Raw genomic sequence first — 11316 nt, 5'->3', positions numbered from 1 at the left:
GCCATTGAAGCACAGTGCGCTGAACTCAACCACTACACCACAGGCCAGCCCCTGGAAATTTTTTCTGACCAACCCTGACAAGGTCTTCTCACACGTAGGGGAGGAACTCCTCCCCCATGCACCCTCTTGCCCCACGTCGGGCTGGTTTGGGTCCCTCAGTAAACTTGGAAATTTCCCTGCACCAGGGACCCCCTTAGCCTGCACAAGCAGTTCCCAAGTGGATTTAGAAATGTTCTCGAATCAAAAGCCATACCTCCTCCATCACCTTGGATCAACGAACCTCCTGCATCACCTTGGATCAATCAAACCACAAGAACCAAACTTCTTGTGGATGGAGAACTTTTACTTGGGTTATTATTATTTTGCTGCTGCCACCACCACCAGTGCTGCCATAACTACAGGACATCAATAAATGACAGTAATAAAAAGGGTCATAATTATAGTAATGATAAAATTATAATTGTCTGCACATTTCTTTGCTTTATATATAGAGAGAAGTATAATTTATCATACTCTATGATTTACATTTTTAAGTTTTATAACATTTCACACCAACTGCATTAACCACGATACTGTTTGGCCCAGCAGCTTGACACCGGAGGCTAAGTTCGGGATGCCTGGGATGGAGGCCCCAGTGGGGTGGAGAGGAGGTGGGGCACCTGATGTGGGACACACCAGAGGCATGTCCCCCTCTCTTCCCCTGGTGAAGCACACCGCTTGACCCAGGGCCCCACTGGATAGATAGGACAGGTGCTCTCCAGCCCACCAGTGCAGGATGGTCGGCATGCGCATGAGACCGGCTACCACTCCACCACGCAGAGCGGGGAGGGGGGCTGAGGATGACATCTGCAGAGGGTTTGGAAAGGAAGAGAGAAAGAGGATGGACCTGCAAGCCTCCCCCTCCCGCTGCACAGGAGGTGAGACTGACAATCCTTTGTGTGGAGGGCTGACTTGCAATAGATCACAGCAAGGGAGCTGGTCTGCTACATACAAAACCCAGACCCAAGGACAGGTTGTCTATGAACGGTTTTAGCACTAGGTTCTCCACAAACGTGCCTTGCTGGATGGGCAGGGGGCAGCCCCATTCCCTGGGAGGAGGGGCTTTCCACATGGACCCCAGTCCCCACAACAGCCTGGCATGCCTGCCCCTGGGGTGGAGGGGCATGACTGCTGGCTAATAGGGATGGCAGGGGACCAGCTGGCTATCTGAGGGCAACCGAGGCTCCACAGCATTGCCGTGTTGTTCCACTGGGCGGGATTCTGACTTAGAGGCATTCAGTATAATCCCACAGATGGGAGCTTCGCCTCATTGGCTCCTCATCCGAAGACATACACAAAATGTCTGAACCTATGGTTCCTCTCGTACTGAGCACAGGATTACCATGGCAACAACACATCATCAGTAGGGTAAAACTAAACTGTCTCACATCGACGCAAATAATCCATAATCAATCTATAAATCAAAATTGGGCTGAGATTATTATGAGCCAGATTTGAGGACTATAGCCTGGGGCTTTCCTTCCTCAAGGAAGGCGGGGCACCAAAGAAGTGGGGTGTACAGAGTAGTTATATATCATCTTGGAACAAAGAGAGTACATCACATACGACAGGAATATCTCTTTTACTACTGTCATGAGATGCTTAGCTGGCACAGCAGGTCAGTGGTCCCAAAGTGAACACAGCAGGTCAGTAATTAAGCCTTAGTTTCCAGGAACAGATGCTCATCCTTAAAGAAATGCTGATGTGGGGGGAAGCTACATCCCTATCTATAAGGGCATCATTCTTGTCTTTGGGACATAGTAAATGTTTAAAGCAGATATACAATGCACACTCTACAGGCCACATCAGGCCCTTTTGGAAAAACAAGTTCAGGCTGAATTAGTTTTACACCAAATGGCTTCCTCATATACTCCAATATAGCCTTTTGCTTTTCATTTATCACTCATGATGGTCTAAACCTGGCTCACATTCCCTATTAGTGGGCGAACAATCCAACACTTGGTGAATTCTGCTTCACAAGGATAGGAAGAGCCGACATTGAAGGATCAAAAACCGACGTCGCTATGAACGCTTGGCCACCACAAGCCAGTTATCCCTGTGGTAACTTTTCTGACACCTTCTACTTAAAACCCAAAAGGTCAGAAGGATCGTGAGGCCCCGCTTTCATGGTCTGTATTCGTACTGAAAATCAAGATCAAGCGAGCTTTTGCCCTTCTGCTGCATGGGAGGTTTCTGTCCTCCCTGAGCTCACCTTAGGACACCTTCATTACTGTTTGACAGGTGTACCACCCCAGTCAAACTCCCCACCTGGCACTGTCGCCTAAGCAGGTCGCGCGGCCGGCCGGCAGAAGCAAGAGCCCCTCGGGGCTCGCCCCCAGCCACTCGCGCCTCACTGGGTCAGTGAATAAACGATCAGAGTAGTGGTATTTCACCGGCGCTGGCGGACCCTGTCCAGGCCCTTCGCGGGGGTGGGGGGTGGCACCGGGGGCCTCCCATTTATTCTACACCTCTTATGTCTCTCATGTCTCTTCACCTGCCAGACTAGAGTCAAGCTCAACAGGGTCTTCTTCCCGCCCCCCCCCCCCCCCCCCGCTGATTCCGCCAAGCCCGTTCCCTTGGCTGTGGTTTCGCTGGATAGTAGGTAGGGACAGTGGGAATCTCGTTCATCCATTCATGCCTGGCACTAATTAGATGACGAGGCATTTGGCTACCTTAAGAGAGTCATAGTTTCTCCTGCCGTTTACCCGTGCTTCATTGAATTTCTTCACTTTGACATTCAGAGCACTGGGCAGAAATCACATCGCATCAACACCTGCCGCGGGCCTTTGCCATGCTTTGTTTTAATTAAACAGTCGGGTTCCCCTGGTCCGCACCGGTTCTAAGTCTGCTGCTAGGCACCGGCGAGGTGAGGCGCCGCGGAGAACCACTGCTGGGGGCGGACCCAGCCTGGGTGGGGGGTACAGGCATGCTGACTGCAGCAACGGTGAGGGGGAAGATGGCAGGGCAAGATGGGGCGGACCCTGTCACCCACCGCCCAACCCTCCCCCCCTCGCCCAGTGGGGAGTACTGGTACCCTTTGGGCTCCAGGGTGTGGCCACACCCTTGCCACCACTGAGGCAATCCTCGGGAAGGGTCCAGCTTGCATGCAGAGTTGCCGTCACCACCAGCCCCCACAGGTACCCGGGCCCCGTGGGCCTGCAGGCCCTGCAGGGACCTTCCTCTTGGCAGGAGCCCTGCTGTCCCATCGCCCTGCCCCCCCACCCCAACCCGGGGAAGGGAAGGGGGTAGGGGGTGGGAATCCACGGGAGGAGGGCCAGAGGAGGGAGCAGGTGTGGGCCCAGGTGGGGGTACCCCTGGCATTGGGATGGGGCCGATGCCAACGCAGACCCAGCCCTGCTTTATGACTCAGCCCGGCCAACCCAGCCCTTAAAGCCTATCCTTGTCCCAAAGTTACAGATCCAGCTTGCCAACCAACATGCCAGAGGTGTTCACCTTGGAGACCTACTGTGGATATGCCTGGCACAAGATTCACACCCTGTCCCCTGGATTTTCAAGGGCCAGTGAGAGGTCACAGGACACCACCAGAACCACGATGCTTTCCAAGGCACGGGGCCCTCTCTCAGGGACAACCCACTCCAGGACACCTTGCCCTTCACAAAGGAAAGACACCTCTCCATGGGGCTGCCACTGGACGTCTCACTTCTGCACTCTGTATACGGGGATGTGAACCGGACTCCCTTTCTATTGGCTGAGAGCAACGGAGGCCTTCGTGTGTCCCTTCGGAATGGGGCTCATCCATCTCTCAGGACCCACTGACCCATGTTCAATTGCTGTTCACACGGAACCCTTCTCTACTTTGGCCTTCAAAGTTCTCATTTGAATATTTGCTACAACCACCAAGATCTGCAGCTGCGGCGGCTCCACCCGGGCCTGAACCCCAGGCTTCGAGGCTCACCGCAGCGGCCCTCTACTCATCCTGATGTAGCATCCGCGGGGTTGGGGTTGAGGGAGGGAAAGGAAATTGACCCCCCGTCTACTCCCGTCTCTCACGTGTGCATCACTAACGGCCAGTAAAAACCAGGTATGGGCCCGAGGCTCCAGCGCCATCCATTTTCAGGGCTGGTTGATTCCACAGGTGAGTCGTTACACACTCCTTAGTGGATTCTGATTTCCATGCCCACATCCTGCTGTCTATCTCAACCAACACATTTTCTGGAGTCTGATGAGCATTGGCATTGGACACCTTAACCCAGAGATTGGTTTATCATTCAGCGCGACTTCTGCTTACCAAAAGTGGCCCACTAGGCACTCGCATTCTATGCCCAGCTGCACGCCAGCAAGCCGGGCTTCTTACCCATTTAAAGTTTGAGAATAGGTTGAGATCGTTTCTGCCCCAAGACCTCTAATCATTCGCTTTACCTGATAAATCCGCATGGCTTCAAACGTGCGAGAGCGCCAGCTATCCTGAGGGAAACTTCGGAGAGAACCAGCTGCTAGATGGTTCGATTAGTCTTTTGTCCCTGTACCCAGGTCAGACAACCAATTTCCACATCAGGACCACTATGGATCTCCACCAGAGTTTCCCCTGGCTTCTCCCTGCCCAGGCATAGTTCACCATCTTTCAGGTCCTAACACATGCACTCATGCTTCACCTTCCCGTTGTGGTAGGCAAGATGGACCAGTAGTGTACCCTTGGTGGACCGAAGAGGCCTCAGGATCCCACCTTTCATCTTTACCTTCATTGTGCCTTGGTGGCTTTCTGGCAAGCACCTGACTTGATCAGTGTTAGACTCCTTGGTCTATGTTTCAAGACGGGTGAGATGGGTGGCCGGCATCGCTTTGACCTCATGGGCTCCCTTCCCTGTGTTTGTCACGACATGGTGCCTGGAAACGTTCTGGGCCTGATGGCGCCACCTGTCCAAGGCACACTGGAGACAGTCTGCCCCAGTCAACCCTATCCCTGCTTGCCTGTCGCCAGCGATGGGGGAGTGGTCGCGCTGTCGCTGGCCCAGCCCCCACTGGCACCAGTGTGCCACCCTGGGGGGGACTCCCTCATAGGAGAGCCCTCATGGGGCTGGATGCTGGGAGTGGTGAGTTCCCCCACTCCGGATTTGGCAAGCACTGCTGCTGGAGGACCGTAACCCTCAAACCACCTTTCCCACCTGCCTTCTCAGCCTTCCCAGAGCTGGTCGCAGGTGACCCAGGCCACCTTCCCACCGCCCTCACCCACACACACGCAGGAGCCTTCCTCCAGAGAGGAGGGAAGGAGGGGAAGGAGTGAGGAGAAACGGGGGTGGTGAGAAAGATCCACCGGATCTCTGGGACTAGCCCGACCTACCTTTGAGTTGAGCTCTCTAGGCAGACTGCATGAACCCCACCCATTTATCTCAACGGTTTCACACCCTCTTCAACTCTCTTCAAAGTTCTTTTCAACCGCCCCTTACCATACTTGTTGACTATCGGTCTCCTGGTATTTAGCCTTACATGGAGTTTACCACCCACTTTGGGCTGCATTCCCAAGCAATTTGACTCCAGGAGGACCTGGGCCCAGAGCGCTGGGGGCCACTACCAGACCTACACTGTCCACCAGGCTGGGCCTTGATCAGCAAGACTTGGGCCCCCACAAGCCATTCCAGGGAGTGAGTCTTCCATATGGCACATTTTCTGAGCCCCACCACAGGGCGGGGATTTGGCGCTGGAACGTTCCCTGTTCACTCCCCTACTGAGGGAATCCTTGTTAGTTTCTTTTCCTCTGCTAATAGGATTAAACTCAGAGGTGGCCACTTCTGATCTCAGGTCCAGTCTCAGAGGACGCAGAGCAAGAAAGGCAAGCTTGAGGTGAGATCGCTCCTCAATTTGGGAGGGAGAGCCCTCCAGGCGGGCGAGGGAAGGAGATACACAGACCACAGAGAACCCCAGCAAGGGAGGACAAGGTGGATGCTCATCTTCGTCCAGCTGAAGAGAGGAGGGCATCTTTTTCCGACGAAAAGGGAGGAAGGGAACAGGCGCGGGTGGGGGCACCAGCCGGCGGCAGAGGCGGGGCCCTGCCTGGGTGGGGAGAGGAGGACGCCGCCGCATCCTGGAGGCATCAGGGCGCGCGGGGAAAGGGGGGACTCCAGGGCGGGGGGAGCCAGCGGTTGCCCTTCCGCACCGCCGGCCTTCCACCCGACCTTCCTTCTCCCACACGTCCTCCACACGCCCCATGGCCTCCCTAGTGAGGGACCGGGTGCTTCCGACCCCTGCGGGCTCGGGGCACACAGTGCCGCACAACCACACCCCGAGGGATAGCGTGCAGAGGCAGACTACGCCTCAGCGGCCCGCGGATCACCACCGGGGCGCGCATCCCCGGCAACCCCGTGCTCGACTTCCTCTCCGCGTGAGCCGCCCAGGCAGGGCAAGCAAGAGTGTGGTTTCGGCCCCTGGCGCCCAGCAGACAGGGGAGAGGCCGGCCAGGCACCAGAACACCGCCAGGGGCAGGTGGCGACCATCGGCAGTCCGGACGTGGCCCCCCCACCATGGGCCCAGCCGCGCCTCACGGACCATCCAAGCGACCCCAAGACTTCGTGTGGCGGGAGGCAGCTCCGAAAAGGACCAGGGTGGCCAGACTTCGGCGCAAGCTCTCTTCTCTTCCCTTCCTTTCCCACGCGGCGTCCCCGCCTTGGCGTTGCCCCCCGCCCCCAACCTCCCACACATCAGTGTCAAGCTGGGGGCGGAGTGAAAGGTTCGTCGTCGCCGGGGAAAGCACCGTGTATGCATTTAGGGGCTGGAGGGCCCAGTAGCCAGCCAACCACCCACCCGCCGCTAGGGTGGGTGGTGGGGTGCACCTTCAGGCAGGCGGTGGCAGAAGGGGCTCTGCGAGGAAACCCGTGGCAGGACACCCCAGAGAGGCACACCCCAAGCGCAGCTCAGACGGGCTTAGCACTAGGAGGAATCCAGGGTCGCAAGTGCGTTGGAGGTGTGAATGACCAGTGTTTTCCTTCCATTCACATTAATTCTGGAAGCTAGCTGCGCTCTTCATCAACAACAGAGTGATCCACCCCCAAAGAGTCTATGAGTCGTCTTAGCGGGGGTTCCGGTAGAGGGAGAAATCTCCGGTACGGCAGGTCGCGGGAGGTTGCCTCCAGGGCCACGAAGAAAAAAGGAGACCAGACTCCAAGAGGTCGGAAAGTTGGACGACAGGGCATCGGCACCTCCCTCGTAGGGGCGTGCTCGAGTACCCCACAGGGGCCCAGGGGATCCCACCTCTTGCAAAGACACGGAAGGCACGCACCCCTCTGGATGGATAGCCCCCTCCCGCAGCAGCAGAAACGTGGCGCAGTGTGCCCCAGGCCTGCGAGGGTGGAGTACGGGGGAGAAGGGCCAGGCCTCCAGACTCCTCACAGCCTGACCACCCAGACCAGAGGCGGATAGGGCGAGACCTTGCCAAGGGTCTTTAAACTTGGGTGCTGGGATGCGCTAGGTATCTGGATGGTGCGGGGGCAAGGGAGGGGGAGGCCACACAGCTGCCGCCTCAAGGCGGACCACATCTTGCGCTGGCACCCAGGAGATGCAAACCTCTGCACTGCCCCCCCACCCCCGTGTGGGGACCTGCCAGACGCTGTCGCACAGCCTAAGACTCACCGCCAGCCTGATGTCACCCCCATCCACCCAATGCAGGGATGGCCTCTCGTCCAAACCCCTATCTCTTCCCAAACCCACTGCCTAGGCCCCTCGCCATGGATGGGGGGGGGGGTGCTCACTAAACCATTCAATAGGTAGTGGCAAGGGGTGATGTGTACAAAGGGCAGGGACTTAATCAACGCAAGCTTATGATCCGCACTTACTGGGGATTCCTTGTTCATGGGGAATAATTGCAATCCCTGATCCCCATCACAAATGGGCTTCAACGGGTTATCCGCGCCTGCCACCATAGGGTAGGCACACGCTGAGCCAGTCAGTGTAGCCTGCGTGCAGCCCCGGACATCTAAGGGCATCACAGACCTGTTATTGCTCAGTCTCGGGTGGCTGAATGCCACTTGTCCCTCTAAGAAGTTGGGGGACGCCGATTGCTCGGGGGTCGCCTAACTAGTTAGCATGGGAGTCTTATTCATTATGGGAATTAACCAGACAAATCGCTCCACCAACTAAGAACAGCCATGCACCACCACCCACAGAATAGAGAAAGAGCTATCAATATGTGAATCCTGTCCCTGTCCGGGCTGAGTGAGGTTTCCCATGTTGAGTCAATATGTGAATCCTGTCCGTGTCCGGGTCGGGTGAGGTTTCCCGTGTTGAGTCAAATTAAGCCGCAGGCTCCACTGCTGGTGGTGCCCTTCCGTCAGTTCCTTTAAGTTTCAGCTTTGCAACCTTACTCCCCGAGGAACCCAAAGACTTTCGTTTCCCAGAAGCTGCTGGGTGGGTCATGGGAATAACGCCGCCGCATCGCCAGTCGGCATCGTTTATGGTCGGAACTATGACGGTATCTGATCATCTTCGAACCTCTGATTTTTGTTCTTGATTAATGAAAACATTCTTGGCAAATGCTTTTGCTCTGGTTCGTCTTGCACCAATCCAAGAATTTCACCTCTAGCAGCGCAATACGAATGCCCCCGGCTGTCCCTCTTAATCATGGCCTCAGTTCCGAAAACCAGCAAAATAGAACCGGGCTCCTATTCCATTATTCCTAGCTGCAGTATCCAGGTGGCTGGGGTCTGCTTTGAACACTCTTAATTTTTTCAAAGTAAATGCTCCGGCCCCTCAGGACACTCAGCTAAGAGCATGAGGGGGCGCGAGAGGCAAGGGGCGGGGACGAGTGGTGGTTCACCTTGCAGTAGACCACCTGACTGCTCCCAAGATCCAACTAGAGTTTTATAACAACAGCAGCTTTAATATATGCTGGAGCTGGAATTACCAAGGCTGCTGGCACCAGACTTGCCCTCCAATGGATCCTCGTGAAAGGATTTAAAGTGGGCTCATCCTGGGGCCAGCCTAGTGGTGTAGTGGTTCAGTTCATGCAGGGTTCCCAGGTTCAGATCCCGGGCATGGACCTACACATGGCTCATCAAGCCATGCTGTGGCAGCATCCCTCAGTGACCCACATACAAGATAGAGGAAGACTGGCATAGATGTTAGCTCAGCAACAATCTTTCTCAAGCAAAAAGAGGAAGATTGGCAACAGATGTTAGCTCAGGGCAAATCTTCCTCACCAAAAAATAAATAAATAAATAAAGCGGACTCATCCAATTAGAAGGCCTCAAAAGAGTCCTTTATTATTTTTTGTCACTACCTACTCAAGTTGGGAGTAATTTGTGCACCTGCGGCCTTCCTGGTATGTGGTAGCCATTTCTCAGGCTCCCTCTTGGGAAATGAACCCTGATTTCCCATCACCCATGGTCACAATGTTAGACACAGTAACAGGTGGGCCTCCAGCACCAACTCACGCCCCCAGGCACAGTACCATAGTGGTGATCTGAGGGGTCACTGGGAATGAACACGGTGCCATTGCTCGGCCTTGAGCCCCTGAGGAACAACCTGGAGCCCTCCACGGTCCCACAGAGGGCCAGGCAAGACATGCTCATGTGTGAAGGAGGTGCACGGTGCAGCGGCGATGTGGCCATCGCCATTGCAGGGAGGGCTGCTAGCAAGAGACAGCCAAGAAGTGAGTAAGCATGTCCTCCACATCAGAGGCCCCTAGCCCTGCCAACTCCTTGAGGCAGAGGGCAGGAGACAGAGGTGGGTCTGATTCCACACCCCTGTCTCCCATTCACCGCCAACGAGCAGGGAAGAGAGACAATAGGCCCACGGGCACAGAGAGAAGAGCAGTCCCATTCACCATGAACATCCAACCCTCCTCTGGTGCAGCTTGGGCCCATCCCTGGAGAGCACACTGTCACTCTATCATTGGTACGAGAAGCACTGAGAGAGGAGGAGGAGAGCAACCAGAGGGGCCTCCTTCAGCCTCGCCAGCCAGCCTCCTGAGGAGAGAGCAGCCCACAACTCCAGGAGGAGGACACCTGACACACAGCACAGAGCCTGCGGCGTGGAGTTTTCTCTACCACACTCGGGCCTGCAGCGGGGAGCAGAGGGAGTAGAGAACCCCCCCACTAACCCACTGCTCTCAAGTGCTGGGGACTGGAGGCGGCACCATGATCCCCACGCCTGGAATGCACAAAAGGCAGTGCACAGGCCCAGGTGGGCAGCTCAAGCAGCAGGGTATGGGGCTGTGGTCAAGGCCAGAGCCCCGTGCACATCCAGAGGCGCAGCCTCTTCAGGGACAGTCACCAAATGGGAGAGTGTCAGCACCTATCTGGTGACAAAAGAATGCCAATTTGGGGTGAAAAAATAACCTGATGAGGAGGCCTATCTATGGATCACCGTCTGGCCACTGGCCCCCAGCACTACCCCATCACCACCAGCCCCAGATCTCCCAGGGCTGTCTGGTCAACCCCAGGAGCTTGGTGGCAGAGGAGGTTAGGGACACACAGGAGCTACAGTATACCCCCCATGGGCAGCCCCTCCATTTGCCCACACAAGCAGGAGCCAGTCTGTTGTGTTTCCAGATTAGGACTTGGAAAAATATCCTGCAGAGGTGTCTCTGATGACTGGACTCCACCAGGGACCATAGCCAGGCCCATGGCACCCTATTCAGGCCACCTTGTAAGACCCAGGCTGGTCCCCACCTTCAAAGCAGTACTCAAAAAAATTGGTGAGAAAAATCAAATCTGATTGGGATCCATGCACGCCCTTGGACCAGTCCATCATGGCCCTCCATGGGCCTCCCTGAAGTGCCTGGGCCAGTCCCCACCTCTGGAGCAGGAAGGGAACAACAATGGGTGATATGGAAGTCGCGATAACTGAGCCACATGTGGGATGGCGTCTGGGCGAGGCACACGCTCTCCTGTTCCCCTGCGGTGGCGGTGGTTGGTCCCCACGGGCCAAGGAGTAGCTGCAGGTGCTGGTCGACTCATCAGGCGGCCCTACACCCCCGCTCAGGCATGTGGCGACAGTCCCTCCCACGCATTCCTTCATGTACAACCGGGATGATCCTGCTAGTGTCGCTGGCCTCCTGGACCTCTGCCTCTGAGACGGTACCCAAATCCCATCCCTTGCAGATTTTGCCAAGGCTCTGGAGGGAAGAAACGATATAAAGTGGCCACCAGATGGCGCCCAACAACTGGTGCAAATGTCTGGGGCGGGAATCCAGAGTGCTGGCGGCAAGGGCGTACAGCTTGATGCCCAGACACCGCATCTCATTGTGGCTCACCTTGGATTGTGTCTCTGCCCTGGGTAGGCAGAGGATATGTGGCGCAGCCCGGGAGCATGCACCTGGGGGGTCCC

At 56.1% G+C, this 11316-nt stretch overlaps 1 pseudogene; it reads right to left on the bottom strand.

The window, feature by feature from the left end:
- Positions 1-926: 926 nt before the first annotated feature.
- LOC147913784 (28S ribosomal RNA) lies at positions 927-5800 on the bottom strand (annotated as a pseudogene).
- Positions 5801-11316: the final 5516 nt, after the last annotated feature.

Source organism: Ceratotherium simum, chromosome 25, assembly GCF_057802395.1.
Source record: "Ceratotherium simum simum isolate JZ-2026a chromosome 25, ASM5780239v1, whole genome shotgun sequence".
Classification (NCBI taxonomy): Eukaryota; Metazoa; Chordata; class Mammalia; order Perissodactyla; family Rhinocerotidae; genus Ceratotherium; species Ceratotherium simum.
This window is presented reverse-complemented; position numbering and strand designations above follow the sequence as displayed.